The following is a 13,478-nucleotide window of genomic DNA, read 5'->3' on the forward strand; positions in this document are numbered from 1 at the left end:
GGCCTGCGGAGGGCCCAGAGCCTGATCCTGTGCAGTACTGAGCCCCCTCAGTTCACACAGGTGTTGATTTCATGGGCCTAAATACCTTTGAGGATCTGAGCCTCTCAGGATCAGTCCCTTACATACCCCCTGACACTCAGTCAGGCTGTAATCTCCTCCCAGTCCATCCCCACACAGATTTGTTTTGGGAGGGGAGAGGGGAAATTAATTTGCCTCATAGCCACCCACTAGACTGAGGTCCTGTTCCCAGTCAAGTCTAATGGCAAAAGAGCCCTTGACATCAAGGAGAGAAGTAATGGGCTCTTTAACACCACACCGCAGGCAGTGTGGCCTAGTGGAAGGAGTCTGGGACTCAGGTTCAGAGATGGGCTACTAGGATGATCCGAGGAATGGAAAACCTGCCTTATGAAAGGAGACTCAAAGAGCTTGGCTTGTTTAACCTAGCCAAAAGAAGGCTGTGGGGGGATATGCTTACTCTTTATAAATATATCAGGGGGATTAACATTAGGGAGGGAGAGGAATTATTTAAGCTTAGTACCAATGTAGACACAAGAACAAATGGGTACAAATTGGACATTAGGCAGTTTAGACTTGAAATTAGACGAAGGTTTCTAACCATTAGAGGAGTGAAGTTCTGGAACAGCCTTCCGAGGGAAGTAGTGGGGGCAAAAGACTTATCTGGCTTTAAGACTAAGCTTGATAAGTATATGGAGGGGATGTTATGATGGGATAGTTTAATTTGGGCAATTGATCTTGGATTATCAGCAGATAACTCTGCTCAATGGTCTGTGAGGGGATGTTGGATGGGATGGGAACTGAGTTACTGCAGAGAATTCTTTCCTGGGTGCTGGCTGGTGAGTCTTGCCCACATGCTCAGGGTTTAGCTGATCGCCATATTTGGGGTCGGGAAGGAATTTTCCTCCAGGGCAGATTGGCAGAGGCCCTGGAGGTTTTTCGCCTTCCTCTGCAGCGTGGGGCATGGGTCACTTGCTGGTGGATTCTCTGCAGCTTGAGGTCTTCAAACCACAATTTGAAGACTTCAATAACTCGGATATAGATTAGGGGTTTGTTATAGAAGTGGATGGGTAGGTTCTGTGGCCTGCTTTGTGCAGGAGGTCAGACTAGATGATCATATTGGTCCCTTCTGACCTATGAGTCTATGAGACCTGGACTCTAATCCTACCTCTTGCCTGCTGGGTGATCTTGGGCATGTCACTTCCCCGCTCTGTGCCTCGGTTTCCCTATCTGCAAAATGGAGATAATGCTCCTGACCCCCTTTGTAAAGATTATGGATGAAAAGAGCTATGTATTATTAGATTAACATGCTCCCCGGAGAGGGCTAATTACTCACCACACCCATGCTGGTGTAACTCCCATTTCTGTTTCTTATTCCATGGTGTTCAGCCTGTAACCCTTATGGCTGTAATTCAAGCTGCTGTTGCTACTCGTGCTCCCACAAAGGGGCAGTACAGAGCCTGGAGTGAGGACAAAGAAGCAGTTGCTATTTCAGCCCCCTAGAGGGAGCGCAGGAAGTTGGTGCGCATGCCCAGTAGCTGTTTGGAAGCTAGTTTGTAAGGCTCCATTAAGGGCAGTATCCCTGCATGTGCCCACATCTTCCCTTAGAGGCTGGGAGCTCTGTCAGGGTACAAAACTGGTCAGATGCAGCCTTGACCTGCAGGGAGAAAACAGAGCTGCCAGGGGACACCCTGACTCAGCTGTGTAGTGGATCTCAATGTGGTTTCCTCTAATTGCACCGGTTATTTGTACTTTACTGGTCTGCAGCAGGCAGTGCTATGCTCAGGTATTTGTACAGTCCTTAGTCCCAAGAAGAAAAATAAGTTTGTTTTTATATTGCAGTGGGTTAGGGACTGGGAAATTTGCTACTTGCCTGAAAGGCTGGGGTCTTACCAGTGTTAGAAGTAAGTAGGGCAGTTGTGTTTGTGCGACTGTATCTAATGCATGGCCCTGTGCCGTGATTGGTAGAGCATCTGTCCAGCCCAGCCCTGCAAGGAGACGATAGAGCTGCTAGGGGTATCCCAAACAGATCTGTGGGGTGGATCTAGGGTTCCCAACAGTGCTTTCTTGCAAGGGACGTCTCTTTATCTTTTCATCGCTGTACAACAAGAACGAGAGCTGCTGAGTGCTGCAAAAAGCAGCAAAAGGAATATTCTTGGTGAAAATAAGTGAGTCCTGCTTAGTATTATTATTAATAATAATGATAATAATAACATCAGGAGGGAGAGATGCTAAGAAAACAGTCCCTTATTTTGAAATACAATGTTGTCAAGCCTAGTTGGGTCTCCATACAGTTTCCTGTAACTTTATGGAAGTCAGTGGGATTGAAACTGGGAAAACCCCATAAAGGTGTAATTGCAGACTGGAGGCCAGATGTCTTCAGGAGGTGTGTGACATCACTGACCCAGAGACAGTGCGTGAGCCTGACACCTACATGCACTGTACAATTTCTCCCTTTCTCACTGAAAGTTGTGTATGTGTCCAGTAATGCTGAAACAACTGAGTATGTATGGAATCTCCTTCCTTAGAGGTTTTTAAGGTCAGGCTTGACAAAGCCCTGGCCGGGATGATTTAGTTGGGGATTGGTCCTGCTTTGAGCAGGGGGTGGGACTAGATGACCTCCTGAGGTCCCTACCAACCCTGATATTCTGTGATTCTTTGATTCTGTGTAGGACAACTAAATGCTTTATTTTAATTGTCACCATAATTCGCAGGGTGAGCCTACATGAAAGCAGATCTCCAATTGTCAAAGGTCCCAATCCCTGTATTGATTTGGTAAGGAAGTCTATATATTTGGGGTTTCAGCCCTGTGCTGTATTCTTCATTTAAAAGGAAAATTAGCACCTCTCTAGTTAGTGATGTTAGTCTAGCCAGAGGTTGTTGTAATTGCTGGGGTGCAATGGTTTATCTTTGGAGTGTTAATCATAAAAAGGAATTTGAAATTTGTGTGTGTGTGAATCCTATTATAATTTCCATGTTTAGTATTTAAAAGGTTCCTATTGAAAACCCAGCTGTTGTCTCTCTTGCAAGGACAGGATTTCATGGTCTGTGCAAATACTTTGTCAAAGAGAAGAATGCTGTAGCACAGAATTGGTAAGTCCTCCCCTCTACCCAGGTTATACTGGGACTTAGCCTCCCAGATTCTCGGTGGTGCTTTGCAGGGCCTGGGCTCTGCAGCCACATCCTCAGGGGAGGTTGGGATCATGCTGCTCCATTATCCCTTCTCTCTGCTCCCCAGATCCCACTTCCGATCACCAGGATGGAGCAAATGCCCCAGCACTGGCTTTGACATCCAGCCTCATATGCTCACCCTGGAGGAATTCACAATGGAGTTCATACAATCGCCTCAGAGGCTTTCGTCCCATACCATGAATACCGGGATGCCATGCCAGCCACAGCACTAATCCCTGTGCTTTCAAATCTCTGGAACAAAATCACTCATGTTGGAATTAATACAGGGCCTGCCCTTTACTAGGTTCAATCTCATTTGCTTTAGGCAGGTGTTACTGGTTTATTCCAGCCCTGGGATTTTGGCCATCCGTATGGGCCAGTTTGTGCCTCTCTTAATCACGGTGAGCAGTGCCATTGAGTTCCGCAGGAGAACTGGCAGGGTGAGGCACTGTTCACTCTGAGAAGGGCTGGAATCTGGCCCTGGATGGGGTAGTAAGGAAAGAACCAACATCCTGATTCCTTGAGGCTGAGCTTTGCAAAGGGAGTTAGACACCCAATTAATTTTAGAGAGACGTTAGCATGCAGTCCCCTTAGGCAGCTTTGGAATAATCAGCCTTGATTCTTAGGCAATCCTCAGAGGAACATATCCCTGAGAGAGGAAGGATAGAATATTTCCTTCCCTGAGTCTCTCCAGGGCTGTCACCTGGTGCCCTTAGTAGATCGCTCTTTGAAATGGGTGATGTGGGGCTTTGCTGGCCTTCCCATTCTGCAGAGGACTTTGTAAGAGAGGGGTCTCCTCCACTGCTTGGCTGCTAAGGTATTTCCCTCCGCTGGTCCAACAGGAAGGGCTTGATGGGCCACATGTAAGCCATTGGTCACTGCCTCATGAGAGGCCACTTACAAACTGGGGCAGGACATCGCAGCCCCACCACGGGGACCTCGGTGACACACAACAGTTTAGTCTCCTGAGGCCTGAAACGCTTTAGTTGAACCCAAGTCACTAGGGTCAGCGCAGGAGTAACGGAGTGAAATCGACTGGCTTGTGATGTACAGGAGGTCGGGCGAGATGATTTGGTGGGTCCCTTCTGCCCTGGAACTCGCTGGAACTGTGACGTACACGCTTGGAAACAGTAACTACAGAACTGCCTACAGAAAACTTGACAATCAGTGCTGCAGCCACTGTTGGTGTTGCTGACCAGTATTGCCTGTGGGTATCCACGTGTTGGCCCTTGCCTTGTTCTTAAATTGTAAACTCTTTGAGGCAGGGACTGTCTTTTTGTTCCACGTTTATACAGCCCTAGCCCACTGGGTTCCTGGTCTCTGACTGAGGTTCCTGGGTACTACTGCATTACAAATAATGAATTATAATAATGATTATAATAATTAATCATAATAATTGCTGGGTGCTGTTAAGCAGCTGCCATGTCCCACCCAGAGGTGGCTGCATCTGAGTGGTGGGCAAAGCAACCCTTATGCATAAGTTATCTATTAGAATGACAGGCACCCTTAGCAGTGTTCATGCTCCTCTCCAAATCAGGAAGTCAGTCTTTCTCCAGACTGGTGTGGTCCAATGGATAAGGCACTGGACTGGGACTCAGGAGAGTCGGGTTCTCATTCCAGGTGTGTTACTAAGCAAGTGTGGGTCCTTTAGCAAATCAATCTGCCTCTCCTTCTGCTCCCACCTTGTCTTTTTAGACTGGAAACTCTTCAGGGCAGCGACTGGCTGTTCCCACTGGTGTGCGCAGTTCGTTAGCATCTCTAGATTCTAATGAAATACCAACAGTGGCAGGAGCCCCCAACAGCTGCTGTTGTGAATGGGGCTAAATAGCCTGGATTTCTCATTTCAACCCAGCGCCTTAAACTTCCCAGAATGTGGGCCATGTGGTTGAACTGGCCCAACCTTTGATTTACTTCTGCAGCAGCTTCCCCAGACAGCTGCCAGGGTTGCCTTTCAGGCGTTCTTGGTCTTTTCTAATCAGCCTCACTTGGTTGGCACATCCAAGCCTTTGCTTGGGAATACGGTTCAATTAAGGCTTTCATGCTATTGAAATGGAAATTCCTCCACGAGCTGATGGGCCTTCCTGCCAGTGGGCTCTGTTGTACCTGATGGCAGCCTCCTGGGAGGTGAGGGGAATAAAGGAACCCCTGTTGGTTTCTTGGGAAGGGTTGGCCTGTCTCTTTGCAGCTTGAATTTCTGCTCTCCCTTGCCACAGAGCTCCGCTCGTCAACTCCTGAACAATGACACAAGGTCTCCCGGCACATCTGGGAGGTGTCAGAGCAGGGATCTGATCTCTGCTTTCTAAGGGAACTCATGGCACAGCAGCCTCCTTATGCCTGATCTCTTTTCAACCACATTTATGGCATTTGCTTTGATGGTCTCTCTCAGCAACTTAACCCCTGGTTTACTTCCTTCTGGTGCTACAGGTTTGGCTTGAAATGCCTCACATAACCTTTCCCCCCAGGGTACAGCCCTTTGAAAGCTCAGAAACCATCCAGGATTGTTTTTGTGTCCAAACATCCTGCCGCTGAAAAGGGCAGCAAAAAGACTCAGCACTTCCCAGAGAACGGCGGCGCAGTTGTTGATCTGTATTCTCTCCTCCTGTGGCTGCATCGAATGCTAAACTGAGCCTTTTTCACTGCAGCCAGACACCAGGCTGAGAGTTAAAAGGTTTGCTCCCTCCCACCCCCTCCTCGAGCTGCCTGGAGGGGCCCGAAGCATTGGTTTGCTTTTCAGTAAACAAAAGGAGTTAGAGGGAGGGGGGAACGAACACTTGGGCTGCTCATTCCGAGGAGTTATTTTTGGCTAGTTGATCTTCACATGTAGGCACATCAGGTTAGCTTCAGCTGCACTGTAGCCGCCCCCCTGAGCTGACAGCGCTCAGACTACAGCCCCCTGGGCCTGCATGGCACCCCAGTGACTTCAGAGCTCATGGCAGGGTCAGGCCCCAGATTTTCCTGTATCATCCTCTGCCTACCTGCAGCCCCAGTTTGGATCTGATGCGAAGCCCACTGGGAGTCTCTGTGTTGACTTAGGGTGTTCTGCTTCAGTGTTCTGGCCACTGCACTTCCCATGTGGTATCTATGTAATTGCACCCAGTTCTTACGCAAGGCTTTTCATCCAGAGATCTCAAAGAAGCGCTTTACGAAGCGGGTCAGGATCATGATCCTGGGGGAACTGAGGAACCAGACTAGGGAAACCGAGGCACCATGAAGTGAAGTGTGACTTGTCCAAGGTCGCCCAGTTGTAGAGCTGGTGCTGGCACTAGCACCCAGGTGTCCTGAGTTCTAGGCCTGTGGTCTGTCTTGTAGGCTTCTCTGTCTAGTCTTGAAACTCCAGTGCCCTGTTCAAAGTCATTTTAGAATAGCCACGGTCTGTTTAGAGACTTCCAGAAATGTGGGGCTGGAAGGGACCTTGAGAGGTCATCCACCCCATCCCCCCATACTGAGCCAGGTTTAAGTAACCCTGGACTAGTGTTTCTCAACAACCGGTCTGTGAACCGGCACTGGTCCCTGAGATCTCCCTGACACAGTTTAGGAAGGCAGCCAGCAAGCTTGTCCCTGGTATCAAAAAGGGTGAGAAACACTGACCTAGACCATCCCTGTCATAAGTAGATAGGTAAGGGTTAATTTTCTTTTGCCTGTAAAGGGTGAACAAAGGGGGAACCAAACACCTGACCAGAGGACCAATCAGAGAACTGGATTTTTTTTTAAAGTCTGGGAGGGAAAGGAACTCGGGGTCTTTTTGTTTTCCTCGGCTGTGAGTAAACAAGCTTTTCTTCTAACTCCATCTTCCTTCAAATATTCTACTATCAGGTGTGAGTACAAAGGAAACAAAGTAATAGGCTGTTATGTACTTTGGTTTGTAATTACATGTGTGTTGATTTTGCTGGACTGGTTTAATTGGGCTTAATTTTTTCCTTTTTTAAAATAAAGTCCCAGGACTTTTTTTGTTTTAATTTTTTCCTAATTTTTTTTTCTTATAAAGGGGGGCCCCCAACATTCCCCCTGTTTTTAAAATTTTTTGGGAAATTTTTTTTTTTCTTAATGGAGTGTTTAGTTATTGTAAGTTCTTTCTTTTTTATATAAAGATTTCTTTTAAAACTTGTGGAGTTTCTTTTCCTAGTGAGGCAAAAGGAAGAGAAATTCTGTGCCCGACGCTCGTCTACCTCTGTGTGACAGGCTAGGGAGGGGAGCCAGGCTCTGTGTTTACTTTCCTATTGTCCAGGGCGGAACAAGCTACGGGGAAAAGTTACAGGGAATAGAGGTAAGAGTAGTTCGTCCCTGTGTTGGAGGGCTGTCTCTTTGGAGAAGAGGAGGCAGGTTTCTCGGTATTGTGATGTAAAGAGATTGCATCAATTCCCTCAGGTTGCTCAGAGCGGAACGACTGAGAGAAGGGGGAAGGGAGGGGAGATATTCCCTTACCGGTAAGACTCATACTTCTGAGTCTGGGGGTCTTTCCACGGGAAGTTGGGTGAGGCCGAGAGAGGGGATCCCCCCAAGGAATATTTGGGGAACCCGGGCTGATAGGAGCCAGAATCCTATCTGGTGGCAGCGAGATCAGAGCCAAGCTGGTAGTGAGCTTGGGGGAGTTCATTGTAAGCACCCAGATTGTGGACGCTAAGGTCCAGATTTGGGACAGACGTTTACCACAATCCCTGACAGGTGTTTGTCTAACCTCGTCTTTAAAACCACTAACCATGGGAATTCCACATCGTGCTTGGTAACTTGTCCCTGTGCTTAGCAATCTTTAGAGTCAGAAAGTTTTTCCTAATACCCTGCTTCAATCTCCCTTCTTGCAAAGGAAGCTGCTTCCTTCTTGCCCTACCCTTGGTGGAGGTGGGGAACAATTGATTGCAGTTCTAGCCCTCACCTCTTCTCATCGACACAGAAGGAATCTTATCCATGAGTTGACTCAGCACTTTTGATGCTGTTTGCTTCCTTGCTGCATTTCACTCCATTTGGGCCAGGCAGACGGTTAATGGCTTTGCATCCAGGTCACCCTGTGCAGCCCCGGGCCTGGTCTGATTTCATGCCAGGCATTTAGCATCTCAGGGAGGGGAGTTGTTCACTTTAGCACAGTTGATTTCCTCATCAAGGGTGCCCAGTGCACAGAAGGAACAGAGCCAGTATTCTATCCACTGATCTAGGACTTGAACTTCCCCCCTCCCCCGCCCCCATCCTTAAACCCATAAGCACAAAAGGGGAAACTTCTCAAGTGTGTTTGACAACCTTAAGGTCCTTGTCAATTCAGGGCATTTGTCTCCATTCCGGGTGGCTGCACCCGTGTGAACCCCTAGTGCAGAGAGGCAAAGCTTTTTGCACTGATGCTCACCTTTGCTTGAAACTTGCCATCGCGAGGTGTCTCCTGGGTGGTCCCTCGGCCTCTCCTGTTCTTTGCCTGGGGCACACACAGTTGTCTCCCGAGGACTGAAATGCTTTAGTTGAACTCAAGTTATTTGGGCTCAGTGCGGAGGGATTTGGGTGCAGTGTAACGGTCAGTGCTATGCAGGAGGTCAGCTCTGTGCAGCTATGAAACGGGGATCAAGTCTCCCTGGTGCACACAGCAGCTTTGTCTATCTGTGTGACAGGCTGGCATTGATGCAGGTGTCACCAGTGGCTGGAATCGGGGCAAATTCCCATTACAGCTGAGGCCTTGATACTATCCTCAGCATGTCCTTTTTGAACATCACCAGTAAGAAAAGCTCCATGGCACCAACTCTACCTTCAGTGCCTCCCATCGAGACCTGCTCTCTAGTGCTACCCACGCACCTCTGCGGCCTCCGATGGATTTCTGCTACTATAACCACCTGGGTGTAAGCAAGTGATACCGGTGCAGACGCACAAGCGGGAATAAACTCCATCTTGCTCTTGCCTGAGCTCTGCAGGGCTAAGGGGAGTAAAAGGCAGGAAAGCTCTTATTTATCACTGAGGCCAGCAGGCAGGAGTGAACCCCACTGGGAACAGATCTGTTGGGTGTAGATTGCCACGTATTTGCAGGGGCAAAAAAAAAATGCAGGCCTGTTATTTACCAGGCTGCACGTGGCAACAGACTATATAGGTAAGAGATGCAAGGAGAGTATGGGTCACGAGGCAGACTGCAGACACACACACACACACAACTAAAATCAATCAATTAAAAATTTTATTGGGGATCGTTACAAGGGGTAAGAGAGCAGCTTATGATTAGCTAATAGAGTTAACAAAACCTAAAACACACAATGCCTAAAATATCTACTAACAATATTTACAAAAAAAAATGCAGCATTTAGTAATAACTGATACTTACAAATACAAACCAACACATCACGACCGGCAAACGTAGAAGCTCTATTTGAAACACGTGAGCTGAGAGAGAGGCTTCGAGGTGATCAGGCTCGGTTACGGCATACACGGCATACACGGGATACACGGGACACGTTTTCTCCTCTCTCTGCCTGCACATGGCAGGGCAACCCCTAAAGTACTCACTATGACATCACAGAAGTGTCATAGGGGACGGGGCCCAAAACCTGTGTGTGTTCGCCTCTGATTGGCACAAGCAATGTTTACACCAAATAGGGGAGCAGGTGCCAAAAGGTCTGGCTTCGCCCCCAAAAGGTGAGGTAATGCATATTGTTGTAGAATGGGTCCAATACTGAATGACAAAAGAAGAGGCCAGGGCAATACCGGTCTGGCAAGTGATACAGGATGCAGACAGGAACGAGTGAACCCCACTGGGAACAGATCTGTTGGGTAGCATGGGGCCATTTCTACATTGTCGCTTTTCAAAACAGAACTGCCCTGAGAGCAACAGAGCCAAATGCTTTAAGCAATTCGTCTGCTCTGCATTACCTTGCAGCTAGCGGGAGTAGGTCAAGAATGACATGCCATAGGCAGCCGGAGTACAGCAGAGAAGGTTGGAGCTGCTAACGGGGGCGTTCAGAGAGGATGCAGCGAGGTGGGACTAGACCCAGCTATAGGATGGAAAGCAGCGAGGGGGAAATGTGGCCCAGGAGAAGAGCAGAGGGGTATAGACATAGCAGAGGAAGTTGGGCCCCTGCAGCCAGGACATAGCCGGATGCAGCAGAAGGGAATGCAGCCTAGCCACTCCCGATGCACGGCCAGATGTGACCAAACAGGCCAGAAAGTGGCGAAGGTGCAGGCTGGGGACTGCGGAAAAATTCCCATCTCTGAGCACTGTCTGCTCTCCTGATTTCTGCGGTGATATTAATTAGATAATGCGAGAGCGAAGCAGGCCATTAGCAATCAATTACAACAAAGCACTGGCAATAAATGCAGATAATTAGGCTCCCAAAAAGTAATTACGTTTGTTCCACTCCAGTGAACATTTTATTTTAATAGTAATTAACTCTGGCTGGGGCAGGGAGGGGAGACTTTTATGACCTGCTGAGACCAGCCCAGTCTGCATGAAAAATGGAGGGCGTCTGCTTCCAGCTGTGAACTCTCCCTGCCCTCCTCAAAACTTTTATATGCTGGAGGCCACTCCAAACTGATCTTTTTTGGGTCATGTTTTCCAGATAGGTGTCACCTAGGACATGGAACCTAAGGATTTACCATGGATCAATGCTCTTTTGCCTGGTCAATCATCCCTGAAGTTTCCTAAAGCCTCGTGGAATAATTTACTCGGAGACATGGACAGCAGCTTTCATTGCCACTGAACTTGACCAAATGAGGCATCTCAAGCAGCAGAGGATGCTGCTCATGAGAATGCCATCAGCTGATTTATCCCTTTTACTAGAGGAACTTCTATGACCCTGTCGCATGAGTCCACAGAGCAGCTGTCAGTGCCCCTGGATCTGTTCTCCAAGAGGAAATGTTTATGCACTACATTAATTTTTCAGGCTTGCCTGAGGAGTCAGTTGGCCTTTCGCTACCTCGCGCATTATTCAAACCATGATCAGCCCTATGACTGAGTGACAGCAACCTCTCTGTCTCTGTTTCACAGAAACTCCACATCCAACGGTGTCCATCCAAGCCAAGGGAGGCCTTTGGATATATTTGAAAACACAATAATGTGAGGGTTACGAAACATACAAAGCTTCAGAGCAGCAACAGCTCTTCTCCTTCCTACAAAACATCATGTGATCAATACAGCTTAACTTCTCCACCAACAGACTCGAGTGAATTTGATGTTGATGAAACGTGGTGGATTGACAGCCCTGTGCTAGATCTGCACTAGAGATCTGAGCCATTGGTAATCTGACTGGTGCCATTGCATTTAGAGTAAATTGGCTGAAATTGGGAACAAGAGGCCAGTCGCAGTGGTGGGAGCAGCTGGTAAAGGTGTGTTGCAAAGTCTCATTACAATTGGGAATGATTACGGTAAACTTCAGAGGATACACACAAACACCTCTGATTTAAGACCTTTTTCAATTGTAGATTAATAATAGGTCTCCCTTAACTCAGTTTCTGTTCAGTTTCTGTTACTTGAAAATGTGGTGTTAAAGTATAAATATTATAGCCAGTTACTTCATTTTATCATTCATTTATTGTGTGTTGTGTGATGTTATGATTAACTGACATACCATGTAATATATAATCATTGTATGTTGAATAGACTGAAGTGGTAGGATTATAGAAGTATAAGATTGATGAATAATTAGAAGGGCTAAATATGTATTAGGTATCTAAGTAAATAGGGCTGAAACACAAGGCCTACAGGCTGAGACCTGTAAGATTTTTGCTTAGCTATACTATGCCTTACAATTAAGAAATGCTTGACATAAGTAAGTGACGAAAGAATAACCTGATGCCGTAAGATTACAGGACAAAATGTACCAATGGGTGATACTGCGAAAAATTAGCCATACGTTTCACTTTAGATAACGAAGTGCCTGAGAGGCACATTTTTCTAACACATGCCTTACTACAGGTTTTGCTTCAGTGCTAACAAGAATAAAAGGAACTGTACACAACCTATAAAAAATGCGGTACCCCAGTACTCTTGGGAGACACAATACAAATGAGGAAAAAGAGGGTTGACACTTTCACACACAGGCATAGTGAGAATCACATTAAAAAAGAGGGTTCCCAGACTGGGAAAATTGAGTTCCCTGCGGTAAGATTCCAGCAGGAACCATCCCTCTACTGATGATCAATTAATGAGAGATCCATCAGATCGTAAGACTATCTAGGAGGATTTGAGTATGACTGCAGCTATAAATTGTGCATGGATATATGTAGGATTTATCTATGCTTGGATAGTCACAACTTTGCTTGTAACGTTAATAAACATTGACAAAGGAAATTAGACATTGTTCTTGTGACTGTCTGTGTCGCTTTCTGTGCTCCTAGAGGCTCTAGATCTGAAACAAGTGGCAGAGGTAATTTTCTCTCTGTTGAGATTGAGACCGTAGCCAGTGGTGTAAAATGACATTATTAAATCCACTTTAACTAAAATAAAAGGCTACCATATCCCTGCATTCTGAGAATCAGGCAGCATGGATACAGTGCCTCAGAAAAGAAGAAAGCATGCCATATAGAGGTGTGACCAGAGCACTTCTGGATCTCGCATCTACAGAATGCAGGTAGGAAGGACTCTTGCTCACTTGACCCTTTCAGTATTTCTGTCATTCAAAACAAGCACAAGACATTACCATGTAGAGCAGGTGTTGGCAACCTCTAGCACGCGGTTCGCCAGGGTCAGCATCCTGGCGGGCCGGGCCAGTTTGTTTACCTGCTGTGACGGCAAGTTTGGCCGATCGCGGCTCCCACTGGCTGCGGTTCACCGTCCCAAGATAATTGGGGTAGCAGGAAGCCGTGGCCAGCACATCCCTCGCCCGCGCCACTTCCTGCCACCCCCATTGGCCTGGGACAGCGAACCGCGGCCAGGGGGAGCTGAGATCTGCCGAACCTGCCGACACAGCAGGTAAACAAACTGGCCTGGCCCACCATGGTGCTGACCCTGGCGAGCCCCGTGCCAGAGGTTGCCGACCCCTGACGTAGAGTTTACTAAGGGCCACATTCTTAGCTGGTATAAAATGCCATAGCTTCATTCTTCACCTCAATCGAGCTACACCATTTTACACCAACTCAGAATCTGGCCCTGGACACAAACATTGTCCTGATTCTCCACCCATGCTGTTCAGTGTTAGGACTGGAAGAAAGAACATAAACTGTCCATGCTCATTCATTTCTAGGAATATTTTAGTCTAGTCGATGAAACACCAGACACCCTTTTTGTGCTAACTGTTATGGCTTTTCGTGATTAAAATTATCACCCCTTCCTGCTAGATACTGAAAGCATAAATTTGTTTCACTTGTGCCTCTTAGAGGATTTAGAACGTTGTTCT

The 13,478-nt window shown here is 47.3% G+C and overlaps 1 long non-coding RNA gene across 1 annotated transcript; it reads left to right on the top strand.

The window, feature by feature from the left end:
• The first annotated feature begins 1,528 nt into the window (after positions 1-1,528).
• LOC116839166 (uncharacterized) lies at positions 1,529-12,438 on the top strand. The gene is made up of 2 exons (XR_004377063.2): positions 1,529-1,801; positions 10,704-12,438. It is a non-coding gene; the product is annotated as an uncharacterized LOC116839166 (long non-coding RNA).
• The last annotated feature ends 1,040 nt before the right edge of the window (positions 12,439-13,478 follow it).

Source organism: Chelonoidis abingdonii, chromosome 4 (assembly GCF_003597395.2).
Source record: "Chelonoidis abingdonii isolate Lonesome George chromosome 4, CheloAbing_2.0, whole genome shotgun sequence".
Lineage (NCBI taxonomy): Eukaryota > Metazoa > Chordata > Testudines > Testudinidae > Chelonoidis > Chelonoidis abingdonii.